At 43.6% G+C, this 17,181-nt stretch overlaps 1 protein-coding gene across 1 annotated transcript in view; it reads right to left on the bottom strand.

Moving 5' to 3' along the window:
* The window catches only part of NR5A2 (nuclear receptor subfamily 5 group A member 2), a 129,373-nt gene that overhangs the window by 26,246 nt on the left and 85,946 nt on the right, over window positions 1-17,181 (bottom strand).

Raw genomic sequence — 17,181 nt, 5'->3', positions numbered from 1 at the left:
ATCCCACATGCCGTGGAGCGGCTGGGCCCGTGAGCCATGGCCGCTGAGCCTGCGCGTCCGGAGCCTGTGCTCCGCAACGGGAGAGGCCACAACAGTGACAGGCCCGCGTACCGCAAAAACAAACAAAAAACGTTTGGGGCATCAACAATGCCTGCATTCTGCCTTTATAGAACCTTAAAAAAATCTTAACTCAATAACTAAGACCCCTATATTAACGTGCTATCTTACGACTTTTCTTTCCCTCTTTCTGTCTCCAACCCCCCACCAGCTTCACTGAACATTTTCCCACATTTAAATACACAGGGTTAACGCTACAACAATTACACCTATTCTGTACTCTTCCTGTATAAGCCATTTTACAAGCATCTTGCAATTAGTCCAGTAATTACTGGATCTCTGAGCATTGTTTGAAGCTCTCCACATTACATGTATTAATGATTTAACAAGGAGCCATATATATATATATATTTTTTTTTGCGGTATGCGGGCCTCTCACTGTTGCAGCCTCTCCCGTTGCGGAGCACAGGCTCCGGACGCGCAGGCTCAGCGGCCATGGCTCACGGGCCCAGCCGCTCTGCGGCACGTGGGACCTTCCCGGACTGGGGCACGAACCCACGTCCCCTGCATTGGCAGGCGGACTCCCAACCACTGTGCCACCAGGGAAGCCCGGGAGCCATATTTTTAAGTGGTGCTGACAATCATCCAGTCTTACTGCTATAAACACAGAGGCATGAAATATAAATGATACTCACATCCAGGATTGTTTTTGTCTCTACATCAGATTGATGCTATAAAAACAAGCTAGTGGATAAACTGGTTTACTTATTAATTCTTTGAATGAGCAGCACACTTTCATATTTCCCCCACTAAGTATGTACCAAGGATGACAAAATATGGGTTAGGTTCTTAGCTTTTGCATTTGATTTTGGTCCCCTTTTTGTGTCATTCTGGGGATAGAATGAATTGGGATAGAAAAAAAGAAAGCATATGAGAGAGTCCTGTTTCAAATTCTTGACATGGTTTCTAATCAATGAATGTTTCATCCATCCAGCCAGCCATCCTTCCATCCATTCATCCTTCCATCCATCCGTCCACCCATTCCAGGCTGCTTGAACACCTACTATTTGCCAAGACTGGGGACTTCAGCAAGTGGTGCAAACCTCAGTACAAACAGATAATTGCAATTACTATGTGGAAGTCAGTAGGAAAATGTCGTGGGGAGTCAAGCAGGGATCTTGGAAGAAGACGGGCCCTAGGGGACGGACAGGAGTCGACAGGTGGAAGCAGAAGCTAAATCACACAGACAGGGACCATCTCCTCCATGGTCGGCGCTGCACTATGCACCCCTGGAGTGTAAAGCACCGCAAGATGGGCTCCCTACAGGTGAGGAGCTCATGGTGCGTGTGCTCCCGGCTCTGTGATGCACACACACGGCTGGCACATGGGGCTTTCTGAGTTTGCACCACGTCCTTGCTACAGTCAGCCTCAGGTGCCAGGGCCCTCTGCCCGCAAGCCCCTCCCTGGTAGAAAGGCCCCTCCTCCCTAATCTTATCCCCTCGAGTGCGCTTGCAGTGTGTTGAGGGGGATATGGGTGGACGTGAAAACACAGCTGAGGTGGCTCGGAAACAGCAGTGACTCAGTGGCTGGTGGACTGACTTGACAGATCGGGATCAGAAACAAGGAGTTTCCAATACTCTTCGGCACCGGATGTGTAATCCCTAGAGCGGGGTGTAGCCAGTGCCACGCAGGGTGGGAAGCAGCCTTGGTCGCACACCAGTTACCCAAACCCACTGTCATCGGTCGTGGTCACCCTTTTGAATACAGGGTGTGAATTTACAGCTCTAAGAAGTACGAACAAATAGACCCTGTCTACAAGCGTGCTGTGTACCAAGGACTGAACCAAGAGCTGGACACGAAACGATGAAGGAATCATCTCCACCCTTATGAGGCCGGAACATGCCCACAGGGTCCCCTTCACCTTTCCTTGTGCCTGGAGATCAATTTTTATTTTACTTTTATAGATAATTTGTTCAGCTAATGAAATGTATAAAAGGAAAGAGAAAATCACTCATGTAGAAATGATAATTTTAATACATTTTAAGCTGATCAGGGAGGTTTTTATTTTCAAAACTTGTTTTTTTTAGATGTTGGGGGTAGGAGTTTATTAATTAATTAATTTATTCTTGCTGTGTTGTGTCTTTCTTTCTGTACGAGGGCCTTCTCTAGTTGCGGCGAGCGGGGGCCACTCTTTATCGCGGCGCGTGGACCTCTCACTATCGCGGCCTCTCTTGTTGCGGAGCACAGGCTCCAGACGCGCAGGCTCAGTAGTTGTGGCGCACAGGCCTAGTTGCTCCACGGCATGTGGGATCCTCCCGGACCAGGGCTCGAACCCGTGTCCCCTGCATTAGCAGGCAGATTCTCAACCACTGCGCCACCAGGGAAGCCCTCAAAACTTGTTTTTTGCTCAGATTTACAGTCTATGTATATCTTATTTTTGGTTTTTGCTTTTTTTTAATTTTATTTTTTATTGAAATATAGTTGATCTACAATGTGTTAGTTTCAGGTGTGTATGTATCTTATTTTTGGTTCAGACCTTTTCCCTTCTGTATCAGTGTTTTCTCACTTTTTTTCACGGTATTGTACTGTTTTCTCTCCCCATTTTCGAAAGTTTTTTTTTTTTTTACGAACATGTGGTTATTAACCAATAATTAACCAAACTTCTATTTTTTTATAACCAATGAAAAACATAATACTGCCAGTCAGACACCCTACTCAGCATGAGATAACTACTGGTATACTGACTCGCTATCATTAAGTAAAAACGAAAGAAGTTTTGTGTTACTTAGCCTCGGCAATCTTATTGTAGGTAAATGTACAATTTCTAAATGGAGTCTTAGAAGTACTGAAAATTCCTGGGGTAGTTTGGGTGGTCTGGGAGCCATGATTCTCAGAGATGGACAGGATGCGCATTGCTGTGTGTTTCTCCTAACAATTTGCACATGGCACTTATTTAATAAATCCTTCTAATTTGATTTTATTTAATATTTGATATTTTTTATTAGTAGAAAATTAGAACTTAAATATATCATAAGTTGCCTTAGATGTTCTCCAGTACCCAGAGATAAAGGATGGCAGAAGGTTTCCATGATGCCTACAGATGGCCATTCACACAGGCTGTTAAAATCACGGCTGTTTTGTGTTAAAACAAACAAGCAAACCCCACTGTCCTGTGTCTTCCTCCACAGAAGATTTCCTACAGTAGCCTCAGCTAAGCAATCCAGAGCAATGGGATCCACTGAGGAGGGAGACAGAAAGCAAACCTATTCTTTTTCCATATCTATATTTAGAGGGCTGTAGACAGCTCACATTCATCTCAAAGAATTCTCCACATAACACTGCAAACCTCATAGATGTAGTTGCACAACTAAATCAGCAACTCGAGACACACTGTCAATATGTAGCGACCTTATTAATATTTAGAAATCTTGTATTTGGATTTCGTAGTCTTTAATATTTGGTAATCTTATAATTTTTATTTTATTTGTAGTTTTATTTTGCTTTTCCAAGCTTTTTTTTTTTTTTGGCCACATTGTGCAGCATGTGGGATCTTAGTTCCTGGACCAGGGATCGAACCTGTGCCCCCTGCAGTGGAAGCGTGGAATCTTAACCACTGGACCGCCAGGGAAGTCCCCAGTTTTATTTTGTTTTTTAATCACAGTGAGAGGTTGTATGTGTATAACTATATATATGTCCATTTTTGAAGAATACAGTTATATTTGGTAATATTTAGTAAAGCTTACAATCATTTACCCAGTATATTTGTCCCAAATATTTATTTACTTTGAAATCTCAGATCTCCAGGGCTCACATCTCCATCTGTATGGTAAAAAGCATTCTTCTAGTACGTGAATTCTTCCTTGAAGCTCAAGCCCTTCTTAGGGTCACTTTCTTTAATTGTGGCAACAAGGCACCCAGGAACCTGCAATGTGAGGACCTGGTGTGGTCAGACCTTCTAATTTTTCAGAAGGAACCTGAAATCTACATTTTATGTTGGTTCTCTTACTTAAAAAGTTGGATCATCTTCTCAAAAAAAAAAAAAAGAAAAAGGGTCCAACTTTTACCAATGGGCCACCAATTTAAGACATTGCCTAGGCTAATATTTTTCAGACCAGGGTTAGTGGACCATCTGCTTCAGACTTGCCTGAGAAGTTGTTAAAGTAGTGACATCACTCTGGAAATTCTGATTCGGTAGTTCTGGGCGTACTAACCTATGCCCGAAGTGGTTCTAATGAGCAACAAAATTTAGCAATTACTGTTAAGGCCTAGAGTGCTTGAGGGGCTTACATGCACACTCCTGGGCCTTGTCCTTGGGTTTTCCTATTTAGTAGGTCTGAGAAACCTGTGCTTTTCATCAGGACCCTGTGATGCTGACACGGGGGGTTCACAGACAGTGGCCCAAGGGGCTCACGTCTGAACAACACGAACAGCAATTACACAAGTCCTGGGTATGGACACGTGTGAAACAGAGTGGGGCGCGGGGCGTGGGCCTGGGGTGAGCCAGGCTGGACGGTACCTTCCTCACCACGTACCCGCTGATCCTACGGAACGTACTCAAGCTCAGTTTTCCTGTCTGTAAAACGAGCACATTTCACACTATATCTTAATTGTTGAAAGAATTACATGACATAACAATGTCTTGGGTAGCTCATGGCACATAGTAGCTTCTTAATAAATATTACTTTAATTACCATCTTCAGTGTAAGACTATTTTTTAAAGAATTTTATTGGAGTATAGTTGATTTACAGTGTTGTGTTAATTTCTGCTGTACAGCAAAGTGACTCAGTTATACGTATATATAATTTATCTATGTATGGTTAGACAGTATAAGACTATTTTAAGTCATTGAGCCTGGGTACCATGTTTTATAATGCTATTTCAGATTACTGCAAATGCTGTAGTAGAGATTGAAAAACACATTGATTAGTAGGAGACAGACATTTTTTCCCAAAGGGGAGGGTTGGGAAAGTCTGTCTCTCAGTGAGGGAGGAAAGGGTTTGTCTGAGCTTCAAAGACTGAAGGGACCTATAAATGGTATTTCAAGAAGTTGAGCAGAACAAGATAGTAAGATGCCCCACAGCGTCTAGGAACATCCAATTGTCCGGTTTGCTGGGAAACACATGAAGAGGGAATAGAAAATAGTGGGATGTAAACTGGGAAAGGCAGACTGGAGTCCCACTCCACAGGGCTTTACGAAATCCTGGCTGGACGTGTTATTCTGTGTGTGTGCGTGGCGGTAGCGGTGTAGGGATCAAAGGATGCCAGGATCTTTGGAAAGAGAGGGGACCTGCTGGACTTCAGTTCAGAGTGTCCGTGAGTTCACATCTGGATACACCCTTCCTGCTTCAAACTCATCAACAACAGAAAAATATTCAGTGAGAGAAAAACGACACAGCTAGGCTCAAAAACAATACCAATATCTCTGTCAGCAACAGAACAGAAATGCAGGGCAGTGGCCAAGGCTGAAAACGGTCGCTGGAGTCCAGCTTCTGGAGCGTGGTGAGGGCTGAAGTGCTGTGGTCAGGCCCAGAGATCAGGGCGTGGCATGGGGCCAGGTGAGGGACTCCAAAAAAGAGAGACAGAGAAAGAGAAACTAACTATTCCTGCTTTACTGCCTGAGCAGCGTATTCTGGCAAGCTGTGGAACCAGGAAAGGTAGCGGGGAAAACCTATCCCTGGATGAACTGAGGCAGCTCATCCCCTGTCTCTGTGCCTGGATCTGACCTGCCCTCAGTGTTGCCATAGTACAGAGGCCTGATCACCGTTGTAAAACCTGGCTCCAAACTCGGCTCTTGAAGCTCTAGATGGAAGGAAATGGGGAAATGCCGAGTAAAGATCAGCACAAAGTGGGCTAGAGACCAAAAGCCAGAGAAGAGAAAGAGGCAGAAACAATAACCACCAAAAATCTCACTCGAGACCAGTCTGCAAATCATATCGTGAAAAACCAAGAAGACACATATTGCTAAGGATGAAGCCAACAACAACAATGAAAACATCAATTCACTCCAGGAAGAACCGTTTCTGTGGAAGATTTGGATGAGAGTTTTAAAATTAGTTTGCAGAGTGTTCAAGAGGTAAATAAAAGGATACTGCTTATTAAAAAAATATGAAACCAACTGGCAAAAATTAAACACTAGTAGACACATATGAAAAATAATTTTTTAGAAATCTTTGAAATCAAAAATAATTATTCAAATAAAAATTAATTGATGGGATACTTGCTAGACTAGATATGGTTGAAGAGATAATGAAATGTTATTAATGCAAAAAAGCAGCACATTGAGACATAGGGACTTCCCTGGTGGCACAGTGGTTAAGAATCCGCCTGCCAATGCAGGGGACACAGATTCGATCCCTGGTCTGGGAAGATCCCACATGCTGCAGAGCAATTAAGCCCGTGTGCCACAACTACTGAGCCCATGTGCCACAACTACTGAAGCCCGCACGCTTACAGGCCGTGCTCCGCAACAAGAGAAACCACCGCAACGAGAAGCCCGTGCACCGCAATGAAGAGTAGCCCCTTCACGCCGCAACTAGAGATAGCCCGCGTGCAGCAACGAAGACCCAACACAACCAAGATAAATAAATAAATGAAGTAAATAAGTTTTTTTAAAAAAGAGAGAGAGACATAAAAGATAGAGTAATAGGAGTTAACGGAGAGATTTACAAAGAAGTAACATATGAAAAGAGAATAATTTTCTTTCATCCAGTATCCTCTAGCTGGATATCGTACAAGTCGCTCCTCGGTATCTACAGGGGATTGGTTCCATGCCCTCCCCCCCTCCGCCACAGATACCAAAATCCATGGATGCTCAAGTCCTATAATTGGCCCTCCACATCCACGGTTCTGCATCCACAGGCCCAACCAACTGTGTATCATGCAGTACTGTATGTATTTATGGAAACAAATCCACGTGTATGTAGACCCACGTGGTTCAATCCCATGCTGTTCAAGGGTCAACTGTACTCAGACATCTTGGGGTGAAAGTGTAAGATGTCAGCAATAAAGAGAAAACCTTAAAAGTTCCCAGGGAGAAAAGGCAGCAGACCTCCAATAGCCTTCTCAAGTGTTGAGAGATCTTGCCAACTTAAAGTTTTATATCCAACTAAACTATTCAAATGAGGCAAAATTTGAAACATTTTCATGCATACAAAGACTAGGATGGTTTACCAGTAAACAGATCAAACTCATTTCTTAAAATACAGATTATAAACACACGCTCGCCATATGGCCCTGCAAATACATTCTTGGGCATTTATCCCAGAGAAATGAAAACTCAAGTTTACACAAATACCTGTATAGGATGCTTATAGTGGCTTTATCTGTAATAACCTTAAACTGGGAACAACCCAAATGTCCTTCAACAGATGAAGAGTGGAATGAACTGTAGTCCATCTACATCGTGGGCTACTACACGGCCACAAAAACAGCAAACTATCGGTACACTCATGAATGGATCTCAAGGGAGTACTGCTGAGTGAAAACAGCCAGTTCCAAATGGTTATAAACTGTATAATTATATTTCCATAACATTCCTGAAATATCAAAATTACAGAGATGAGGAACAGAGGAGTAACTACCAGGAATTAAGAATGGGGCAAGGGTGGGTGTGGGTACAAAAGGGTAGCTCCAAAAAGCCTTGTGGTGACGGAAAGGTCCTGTATCATGATTGTGCTAGTGGTTATATCAATCTACACATGTGATAAAATTGCAGGAACCACACACAAACGGGTGTTTAGCTGGTGAAATAAGCAAACTGAATAACTGAATAAGCTCTACTTGGTCTGCACCAATGTCATTTCCTGGTTTTTACACTGAGTGTAGTTATGCAAGATACTGGCATTGGGTAAAGCAGATGTAGGGTATGTGGAATGCAACATCCCGTAAATCTATAATGTTCTCAAAATTAAATTTCAAAAGAGATGACAGACTGGATGAGAACAAATCAAAGTCTTGCAACATGCTGCTTACAAGCCAGCCACCTAAAACACAGAAACACAAGAAATCCTACCAAATCAACTGAACAGTCGACAGTAAAGAGATGGGGAAAAATATGTCAATATTAATTTTTAAAAGCTAATAAAACACTCAATATCAGACAAAGCTGATTTTAAGACGAAAGCATTAAAAAAAAGAGGAACATTATAGTAATATGAAAAATAACCCACCAAGAAGATACAACAAAGGTAACAAGAATAATATAAACAAATAGAACTTGGCACCTAACGGACACTGTATTCTTTTTTAGTACATGTGCCACATTTAGATAAATTAACTAATATCAAATTATAATGGACGTCCTAACGTATTTCAATGAATCAACAGCAACATGCATAACCTCATCACGCAATCAATTAGAATCCAAAAATGAAAAGCTAGTCAAAATGTACCCATTTCTTTGGAAATTTAAAAACCCACTATTAAATAAATCATGGATTTAAAAAAACAGATCAGAATGGAGATCATGAAACATTTATAGCTGATAGGATTGTCCAGGTTGTGCACCACCCTAAGGGACACACGGACATAGACAATGGTGAGAATTGCGCCCCCTAGAGGTCGGCAGGGTGACTGCTGAGGCAGGTCTGCATGTCCCAGAAAGCCTGCCCCATCAGACCTGCTGCAGATTCAGCTATGGCCATGCCAAGCAGCAACTTTCTAACACTGAGTGCACTCACGAAGAATAACTGAAATGCACGGCTGAAAACAGATTAACAGAATATTCAACTCAAGAAGCTAGAATCAGAAGAACAAAACTGAAACCCCACGTGGCAGTCCTGAGTCCCAGTAAAGAAAAGAAGACAAAATAAAATAAAAACTAGATACCTACCTCATACTATACACAAAAATTAATTCTGGGTGTATCCAAAGATCTAAATGTGAAAATCAAGGTCTTAATATATTTGGAAAAAAGCTAAAGGAGAATGAATTTTTATGACCTCAAAGGTAGGGAAGGATTTCTTAAAAGAAGCTACAAAAAGCAAAAATCTTGTAGGAAAATATGAATGAATATGGCTACTTCTGTGAAAGAAAAGATACATTAAAAGAGTGAAAGGAAAAGCCAAACTTATCTATGTATCTATGTATTTGTGTATATATCTATATCTACATCTATATCTAAGAGTGCCCTTCAAATCAGTAAGGAAAGGCATACATCCCAATAGGCAAAGGACACGAACAGGTACCTTCAGAGAGACAGGTAAAAAGATTCCTAATCTCACTTGTAATCAGAACGACAGAAATGCAATGATAGTGTTGATGACGTGGAGAAATGGGAACTCTCAGTTTCTGTGGCTGGGAATGCAATTTGGTCCAGACATTCCGAGGAACAGTGTGGCAGTTTCTAGAACTGAAAAGGATTCCCAGCCATATATGTCCAGGAAGACATGTAGAAAAATGTTCCCTTAGTGTGGTTTGTAATAAATATCCGCCACCTGGAGAATGAATCAATAGATTGTGGTACATTAAATAACGAAATCTATGGCCCAGTGAACATGATGATCCAGGCTCTGGATTTATTAAGGACTCCAGATCTGCGAGAATCAAAATAGGAATCTGGAAAACAACATGGAGTGAAAAGGGAAAATGACGTTTCCTCATCCTGAAAGCCTCAATTCTTTTGTAAGATAAGTTTCTGCAGCTACCCCTTTGAGAGAGGAAGTTTCTTGAAGTTATAAACAGAAACGATACTGTTACAGTATTCATGCAACCAATCCTTTTTGCTATGGGTTCTTCTGGACAAATACCAGAACATGTGGCTATCCAATCTGCCCCGTAATTTCTTGCGGCAAGCAATAATGACAACTTTTTTTTTTTTTTTTAATTTTAAGAGAGATGGATAATTACTAAAACTCTATCCTGACTCTGAGTATTAGGAATGTACTAAAGATTTTTATGACGAAAACTTTAATTTCGGTTATTCTTAAAATACTTTAAAACCTGCACACATTCGTCTTTTCATCTCTATTTCCTACTCTCCCATGCTACTAAGCTCAGTCCTTTGATTCTGAAGCTAGCCATGGTAGGAAAGGGAGAATCTGTTAATGATCCAGGCTCAGAATACCTGATAAATTCTAAGATTCTGTTTACCTTAAAGATTTTCGGAGGATAGGGATTTGGACACCAGATGCCTCTTCACATTAAAAAGAAAAGTCTGCATAGACTCAGCAAGTCAGCATGAACCCTAAGTGCCCTGAAATGTCAGCAGTGCTTCTGACTTTGCATTGAGAAAACTCGCCATCCCATTCCTGAAAGCGGTCAGTAGAAAGCAACCCTGGGCGAAACCCCACGTGGCAGTCCTGAGCGGGTTGTTGGGGAGAGGGCTTGCTAGCCACGAAGATGGTAGGGCGGGTACTCCACCCTTGTTGTCGCAAGAAAAGATGTGGAAGGATCAGATATCCTCCAGATTCCCAACTGGTCTATTTAGACTGGGTCATCACTATCCTAAATGACAAGCATTGGTATAGTGCCTTACGGTTTACACACTTAATCACTGAGCACACTCGCTAAGTGAGTATTTTTTCTAACATGAACTATATTTTCCAGGCATGGTGCTAAGTGCTAGGAACGCAGAAGGAAAAGAGGCCTGGCGTTCTACGCGCAGCATACAGCACAATGACAAAATACTGCGGTAGGTGGAGATTTGTGAAAGAAGCAACAGGAAGTCTGTGAAGTGAGAGAAAGAAGACTTGTCAGAGAAGGTGATTTTGATCTGAGATGCGAAGGGTGACCCACACACAAATACCCGACACACCCTGGTGTTCGTGTTTTACAGTCGAGGGAGCAGAAGCTCCAGGGGGACTCACATCGTGAGGGATGCTGCTGACATCAGCTGGGGCTCCCAGCCCATCCTGCTTCCAGGTGGGAGAACCCAGCACTCTGAACCAAAAATATTTGAAAACATGCACAAGTTCATGTTTTCATTTTTCCCACTCCACTGAGTTTCTTGAGTTTGAAGCCCACAATACTCGGGGGTGGGGGTGGATCTGATAATATTGGAATCACTATTAGTAACTGTTATTAATAAAGCATCCTATTATTTTAAAATATGGTCATTAAAGAACAAAGTTAATTTCTCTGAAAGGTTTTAGCTCTCAAATTTCAACACTTCCCTTGGAAGGAATAAGTTACCCAGGATTTTCATTCCAAAAGAAATAGCTTTCTTTCTCAAAGTGAAATCTTCCATTTTGTATACTGGAAGCTGTGATTTCTATTTCGCCATTAGAATTAGGGATTAAGTATTAATAAGTTTGAAAGGAGAATTTACAACCTTTTTAGGTAAAGTTAACTACAGAACATTGATAATTCTAGAAAATGGGAGGGAAACATTGAAGAATTTCCTGGGGAAAACATTCTCCAGGGAGTAGGTGGCAACCCAGCTATTCCACATTGCTACAACGTTATCATCATCGGGGCTCCAGCAGCCTACAAAGGGGACCGGCTGTTTATTGTGTGACTGTGGTCTGATTTTGGGATGTATATGGTAGATGAACTAAAAGGAAGTGGCTTCAGCTTGCTTCCTCGGACATATTTCAAAATATCAACGGTGATAATGGTACCTTGGGTTAGTAGGTCAAAGATTTCAAACTATGTCTTGGTGCTGAATTAAGAGAGTAGCTTCCGCTGTCACAGGGAAGATCTTTTTCATATAATCTGTATACCAGAGATTATATTCGGGGAAGAGGCATTTCCCAGTAAGGGGCCTTCACTTATATGACTTTTGCTGAATGTAAATAGAGAGGCTTTGGATAATAATTATTGGTACCATGGGCCAGGTGCTGTGCTAAATTCATAGTAACGACTGCATTTAACCCTCACAATAGTGCTTTTAGGGAGAACATTACTATTTCGATTTTACCGATGGGGAAACAGGAGAGCTACGGTGCCTAGGCATCTGGATTCAAGCCTGCAGCCTTTCCCACCTTGGTAGTAATAAACTGGTTATGAACGCCTCCCCCTTCCCCTCTTCCAACGCCAGGACCTGAATCCTAAGACTTCCTTTCCAGTGGGTGTAGACGGATAACAACAGGTCTGGGATTAGAAAACCTGGCTGGGGTCATAGGCTCTCAGACTCCGAGCTGTGTGGCCTTGGACACTCCAGCCACAGTCTCTGAACCTAGCCACGTTCTAAAATGACGCTGACTTGTTATGTTATATGTAAAGAGTACTTTCTAAATAAAAAAGTTCTACACGGTAGTAGCAAGCACTGGAGGGAAGGGGGAGGGGGAGGGGGAGTTGTTTAATGCAGCGGTCCCCAACCTTTTTGGCACCAGGGAAGACAGTTTTTCCACGGATGGGGCAGAGTGGGTAGTTGGTGGTTCAGGTGGTAATGTGAGCCATGGGGAGGGCAGGTGAAGCTTCACTCACTCACAGGCCGCTCACCTCCTGCTGTGTGGCCCGGTTCCTAACAGGTACGGTCCTCAGCCCGGGGGTTGGGGACCCTTGGTTTAATGGGAACAGAGTTTCAATTTAGGAAATGAAAGATATTTTAGAGACGGATGGCGGGGATGGTTACAAAACAACGTGAACGTACTTAATGCCGCTGAACCGAACACTCAAAAATGGTTAAAATGGTAGGTTTCATGTTACGTATATTTCACCACAATTTTAAAAAAATTTAAAATGAGAAAAAAAAATCTGTACCTTAAAAAGAAATCCTGCAGAGATGATAGTAATACTAATATAATCATTATTTTCTCTTAGGACAAAGAGTAGAGAGAAAGGGTTATTTCAGGTGTGCTATCAGTGCTTATATATTACTGAGACAGGACAAAACTATACACACCTTGAATGTGCTCATTCCCCTCTAGGGACTAGGCAGAACTGTCCAATTTGAGGTCAGTGTTGCCACTCTGGTCACACTACTGCCTTTATGGATGGCTCCCCCACAGCCCCCCACTGCCCCCGACCCCGGGGGCAAAGCTGGGGGAATCAAAGTGTGATGAATGTGCTGGGTGCTTTCTTCTAAAGCCGGGACACCCAGGACCTGGCATGCGCTGCAGAGCCCTCCAGAATGTAATGAAAGGCAACGAGCATTCCTTGCTTTCCTGGGAAATTACGTGTATGCATCACAATGATGACATTTTTAGATTTAGTGAAGAAATTTGGCCAAGAAATATCTTGATCTAATTTTGAAATAATGCAACAGCGGTAATTCAGTCAGTATTGAAATCCACGTCTGTGCTCTTTTCCTGTGTGTGGAGTCCAAAATTTTCAGTTCAGACCTTGACCCTGTGGGACTATGCACGAGTCACTTGACCTCTGTTCAGCTCAATTTCCTCACCCAGGAGGGAGAAGTGGCTGGACTTGGCCACAGGCTCAGGCTGAAGTTTCTGTGAAAAGTCCAGGTAGCTCAGGGTGTGGGGTGTGCGGGAGCAGTCCCGGAGGGGACACCCCCAGCCAGCTTCCCAATTCCTCCTGCCTCTGATGGAGGTCAGATTCATGCCATGGGAGGTTGAGAAAGGCCTTTTCATTGACAAGACAGGACTGGTGAGACGGGCATGTGTGTGGCATATGCAGTGATTCAGAGGGAGGGAGAAAAAGGAAGGAAGGAAGGAAGGAGGGAGGGAAGGAAGGGGGTGGCCGGGCAGCCACGACCGGTGTATCAGGCAGTGCAGTCCTGCGTGTGCCTCTTCTGGAAGGGTGTCCGCAGCATCCAGGTGAAGTTCTGTACCACACGGGGAGCTTCCTTCTCTTTGGAAAGACTGTGCTGCCCGCTCAGATACCACCGAGTGCAATGGTTTTGCACATAGTAGGCACTTAGTATGTTTTGTCATTTAATGCTTCAAAGCAACGAAAGGCCTTTATCTTTTACATCTGCTCTTGGTTCCTGGCTTGAATTGGTCTGTCTTAACCAAATATTACCCAGAACTCAAGACTGGATTTTATCAGTCAACTAGAAAGAAGGCATACGAATGACTTGGCTGTGAGTCACGGATTGGCTCCATTCTAGAATGACCCTGAGGCCTGGGGGGTCCGGAGTTAACTCGTGTGCAGGACCTGAACTGACCACGTTAACCAGCTAACCTCTTCTGAGTCAAGGCTAGGACAGCCGCTTTACGTTATTATTATTCTTTTTTCTTTTTTCTTTTTGCGGTACGCGGGCCTCTCACTGTTGTGGCCTCTCCCGTTGCGGAGCACAGGCTCCTGACGCGCAGGCTCAGCGGCCATGGCTCACGCGCCCAGCCACTCCGCGGCATGTGGGATCTTCCCAGACCGGGGCACAAACCCGTGTCTCCTGCATCGGCAGGCGGACTCCCAACCACTGCGCCACCAGGGAAGCCCCCGCTTTACTTTTTAATTTTTTCTTTTGGCCGCGTGGCATGCGGGATCTTAGTTCCCTGATCAGGGATTGAACCCACGTCCCCTGCATTGGAAGGACAGAGTCTTAACCACTGGACCACGAGGGAAGTCCCTAAGACTGCCACTTTATTCTGGGATTTTAACAGAGCAGCTGGCAGTACTAAGGCAGGAGAAACATCAGCTAGTACATTCAGCATTCTCATTCACTCTCCTCGTAGGTTATTCCCAGTTTGCTAGGCCAATAGAACTCTGAAAAATCATCTCACTAAATAGCAGTAGTTAGCAAAATGACGATATTAGTATGAACAACTGAAAAATGATAAATATCTTTAGGCATAAGCTATTCAGAAATATGCCTAAATAAATGCTATTTGGGCAATTATATTCTTGTGCCAGCAGATAACAAATGATCATCACTTCTTCCATGGCTGTAAATTCGTATTGATTCACTTCAAACTTAGAACTCCAAAATGAATTATATCTGGTCATTGCTAAACTGCTTTGCTCACTGAAAGAAAAAAAAAAAAATCCACACAACACCTATTACACTGCATTTAATTAAGACAAGCATTAACTTTATGTGCCATTATTTGCTTCTGTGAAATCTCTATGGTGTAAATATTGAACGGCGGTATCCCTTGAATGCTAATCAATCCTTCCTGAATTTCAAATGATTACATAAATTTTAGGAAATGTTTTTTTGCCAGCATTACCCTCTGCTACATATATATCAGCCAGGCATTAATATGGAGATCAGTGTGTTTATCTGACAAGTGTCTAGCGAGTGTTTTTCTAAATTAGAGTATCATATACGGAAAGGGAAAAACTGAGATTGAATGCTAATTCTAAGAAGAACCCAGGGAGCTCTCTTTCGCTTATCTGTTTCATGAGGGACAATTTAACCAATGCACTTGGGTAAAGATGTGAGGGGAATGTATCCATCACTAGACTTTGCAGGCCAGTTGATGACAGCGTGTGTGTGTGTGCGTGCACGTGTGAGGGTTTGCACGGTGACGTATAGAAAGGCTACAATAAAGCAAGTATTGTGACCAGCCTCAGGAAGGACGATTACCACAACACAGGAAGGTTGGTTTTTGCCGTTTTCATCTTTTATGCAGATACTTTGTAAGCAGCGTTTTATGACACGCGGTCGGTTGTGCTTGTTTCAGAATTGAATTAATACAGTATTCAGATATACATGGTGATGCACAAATACAAATGTTTGCTAGTGTTCCTGCCTTAGAAGCTTTTCCAGCGCTTCTGGAGGGAGGCTGTGAGCTGAGGATGGGAATGGGCCCTCAAACGTGTCCTGGCTTGGCCGTGGGTTTGCTCCACAGCGGTCCATACACTTGTCTGATTGACAAAGTGATCGGTTCATTTTGCTTTAGGCACTGCAAACACAGTGTTTAATCACTGTGATCAAATCTGTCTGTTGGATTTGGAAACCTCTTTCATGAACTGGATTTAATGTTGCAAAAAAAAAAAAGCAAAGGGGCATTCCAGTTTCCCTTTGTTCCCGTTTTCTCAGATTTGTCTTTTCTTCCCCCCACTGCCCCCGTCCACCACCCCTTCCAACTCAATAGGGGCACACAGTTCGATGGCAAAAAAACCCCTCAGACCCAACAAGTTGCTGGACCTCTTCTGGAGAGGTGGGCAAAACCAGTAGCCTCTTCCATAACCCCTGGCATTCCCTTCTCCAAGGCGTTCGTCGCTATTTCCAGGCTAGTCTAGAAGTGCCGGGGGACGGAGCACGGGGTCTCTACTGTGTCCACGTGTGCGCCCCTGCCAGGGATGCCCAGCTAGGGGAGGGCGGCTGGGGGGAGGGCGGGGCGCCCGGGCACAGCCAGGGCAGAACAACCAGACCACCCCACAACTCGCCAATCATCAGGGGAGGCTGCTTCCTCCCCGAAGGAGGCGGGGACTTACACTGATGCTGTGCTGACCTCTGGACTGGGATTGGCAAATGGAATGCAGTTTAGCAAAGAGGTTACACCCTCCTCTGGGCTGCAAACACCCAGGGGGAAGGGAGGAAGCGGGTGTGCAAGGTGAAGTCTTCTTTTGTTATAGGAGAGCACGAGCCATCTGTGCTGGTAGCTTCAAGGTGGCCTTGGAGCAGCAAAAGAACTGAGTCCTCCCTTAAGGGGGCCAGGATTGAACTGCTATGGTCTCCAGGCCGGTAACACGGGAGCCTTTTGTGTGCGTACTAAAGGACGGAATGTTTGCTATTCCTGCAAGTCCTGTGGCCTCTGGTTAATGAGATGTGAGGGCAATAGCCGCTCTGCAGTTCTTGGCCCGTTATAAAGCCTTCATGTTTCAACTGAAATCTACAGATATAAATAATCTGGTCCTGACAGTGATGAGAGTTCCCTTATGTGACAGAAGTTCTAAGCTCTGCACAGAGGGCCTGACTACATGTGGGTCACCTCCCTACTGGCATTTGGCTTGGCCTCCTGCTCTGCGGGGAGCTCTTACAGTGCGTCTTGGCCACGTTCTGACCTTGAAAGCCAGGAGGAGAAATGACATATGTAGGAAAAGAAAACAAAGAGAGATCTTTATTTAAAGCCCCAAGCAGAAGAATTACTGGACAAAATTCAAACAAGAAAAAAATACCTATCCTGTCAAAAACTAAGCCCTTTGGAAAACCAATGACTCAAAATACATTTCCTTAACCCAAAAGACTATGAACTTACCATCCACATTCTCCAGCTAGAAAACACAGTGCACTTTTATTTACTATTAACAGTGTCAACATCGTATTGCAAGAGTCAGGGTGGACCCTTTAGCAAAGGGCAAAGTTGTACCTGAACATAGAATGTACTAAC

The sequence above is a fragment of the Lipotes vexillifer genome, unplaced genomic scaffold (assembly GCF_000442215.2).
Source record: "Lipotes vexillifer unplaced genomic scaffold, Lipotes_vexillifer_v1.1 scaffold1201, whole genome shotgun sequence".
Classification (NCBI taxonomy): Eukaryota; Metazoa; Chordata; class Mammalia; order Artiodactyla; family Lipotidae; genus Lipotes; species Lipotes vexillifer.
The sequence above is the reverse complement of the archived record's forward strand: the minus strand, read 5'-3'. Positions and strand labels throughout refer to the sequence as shown.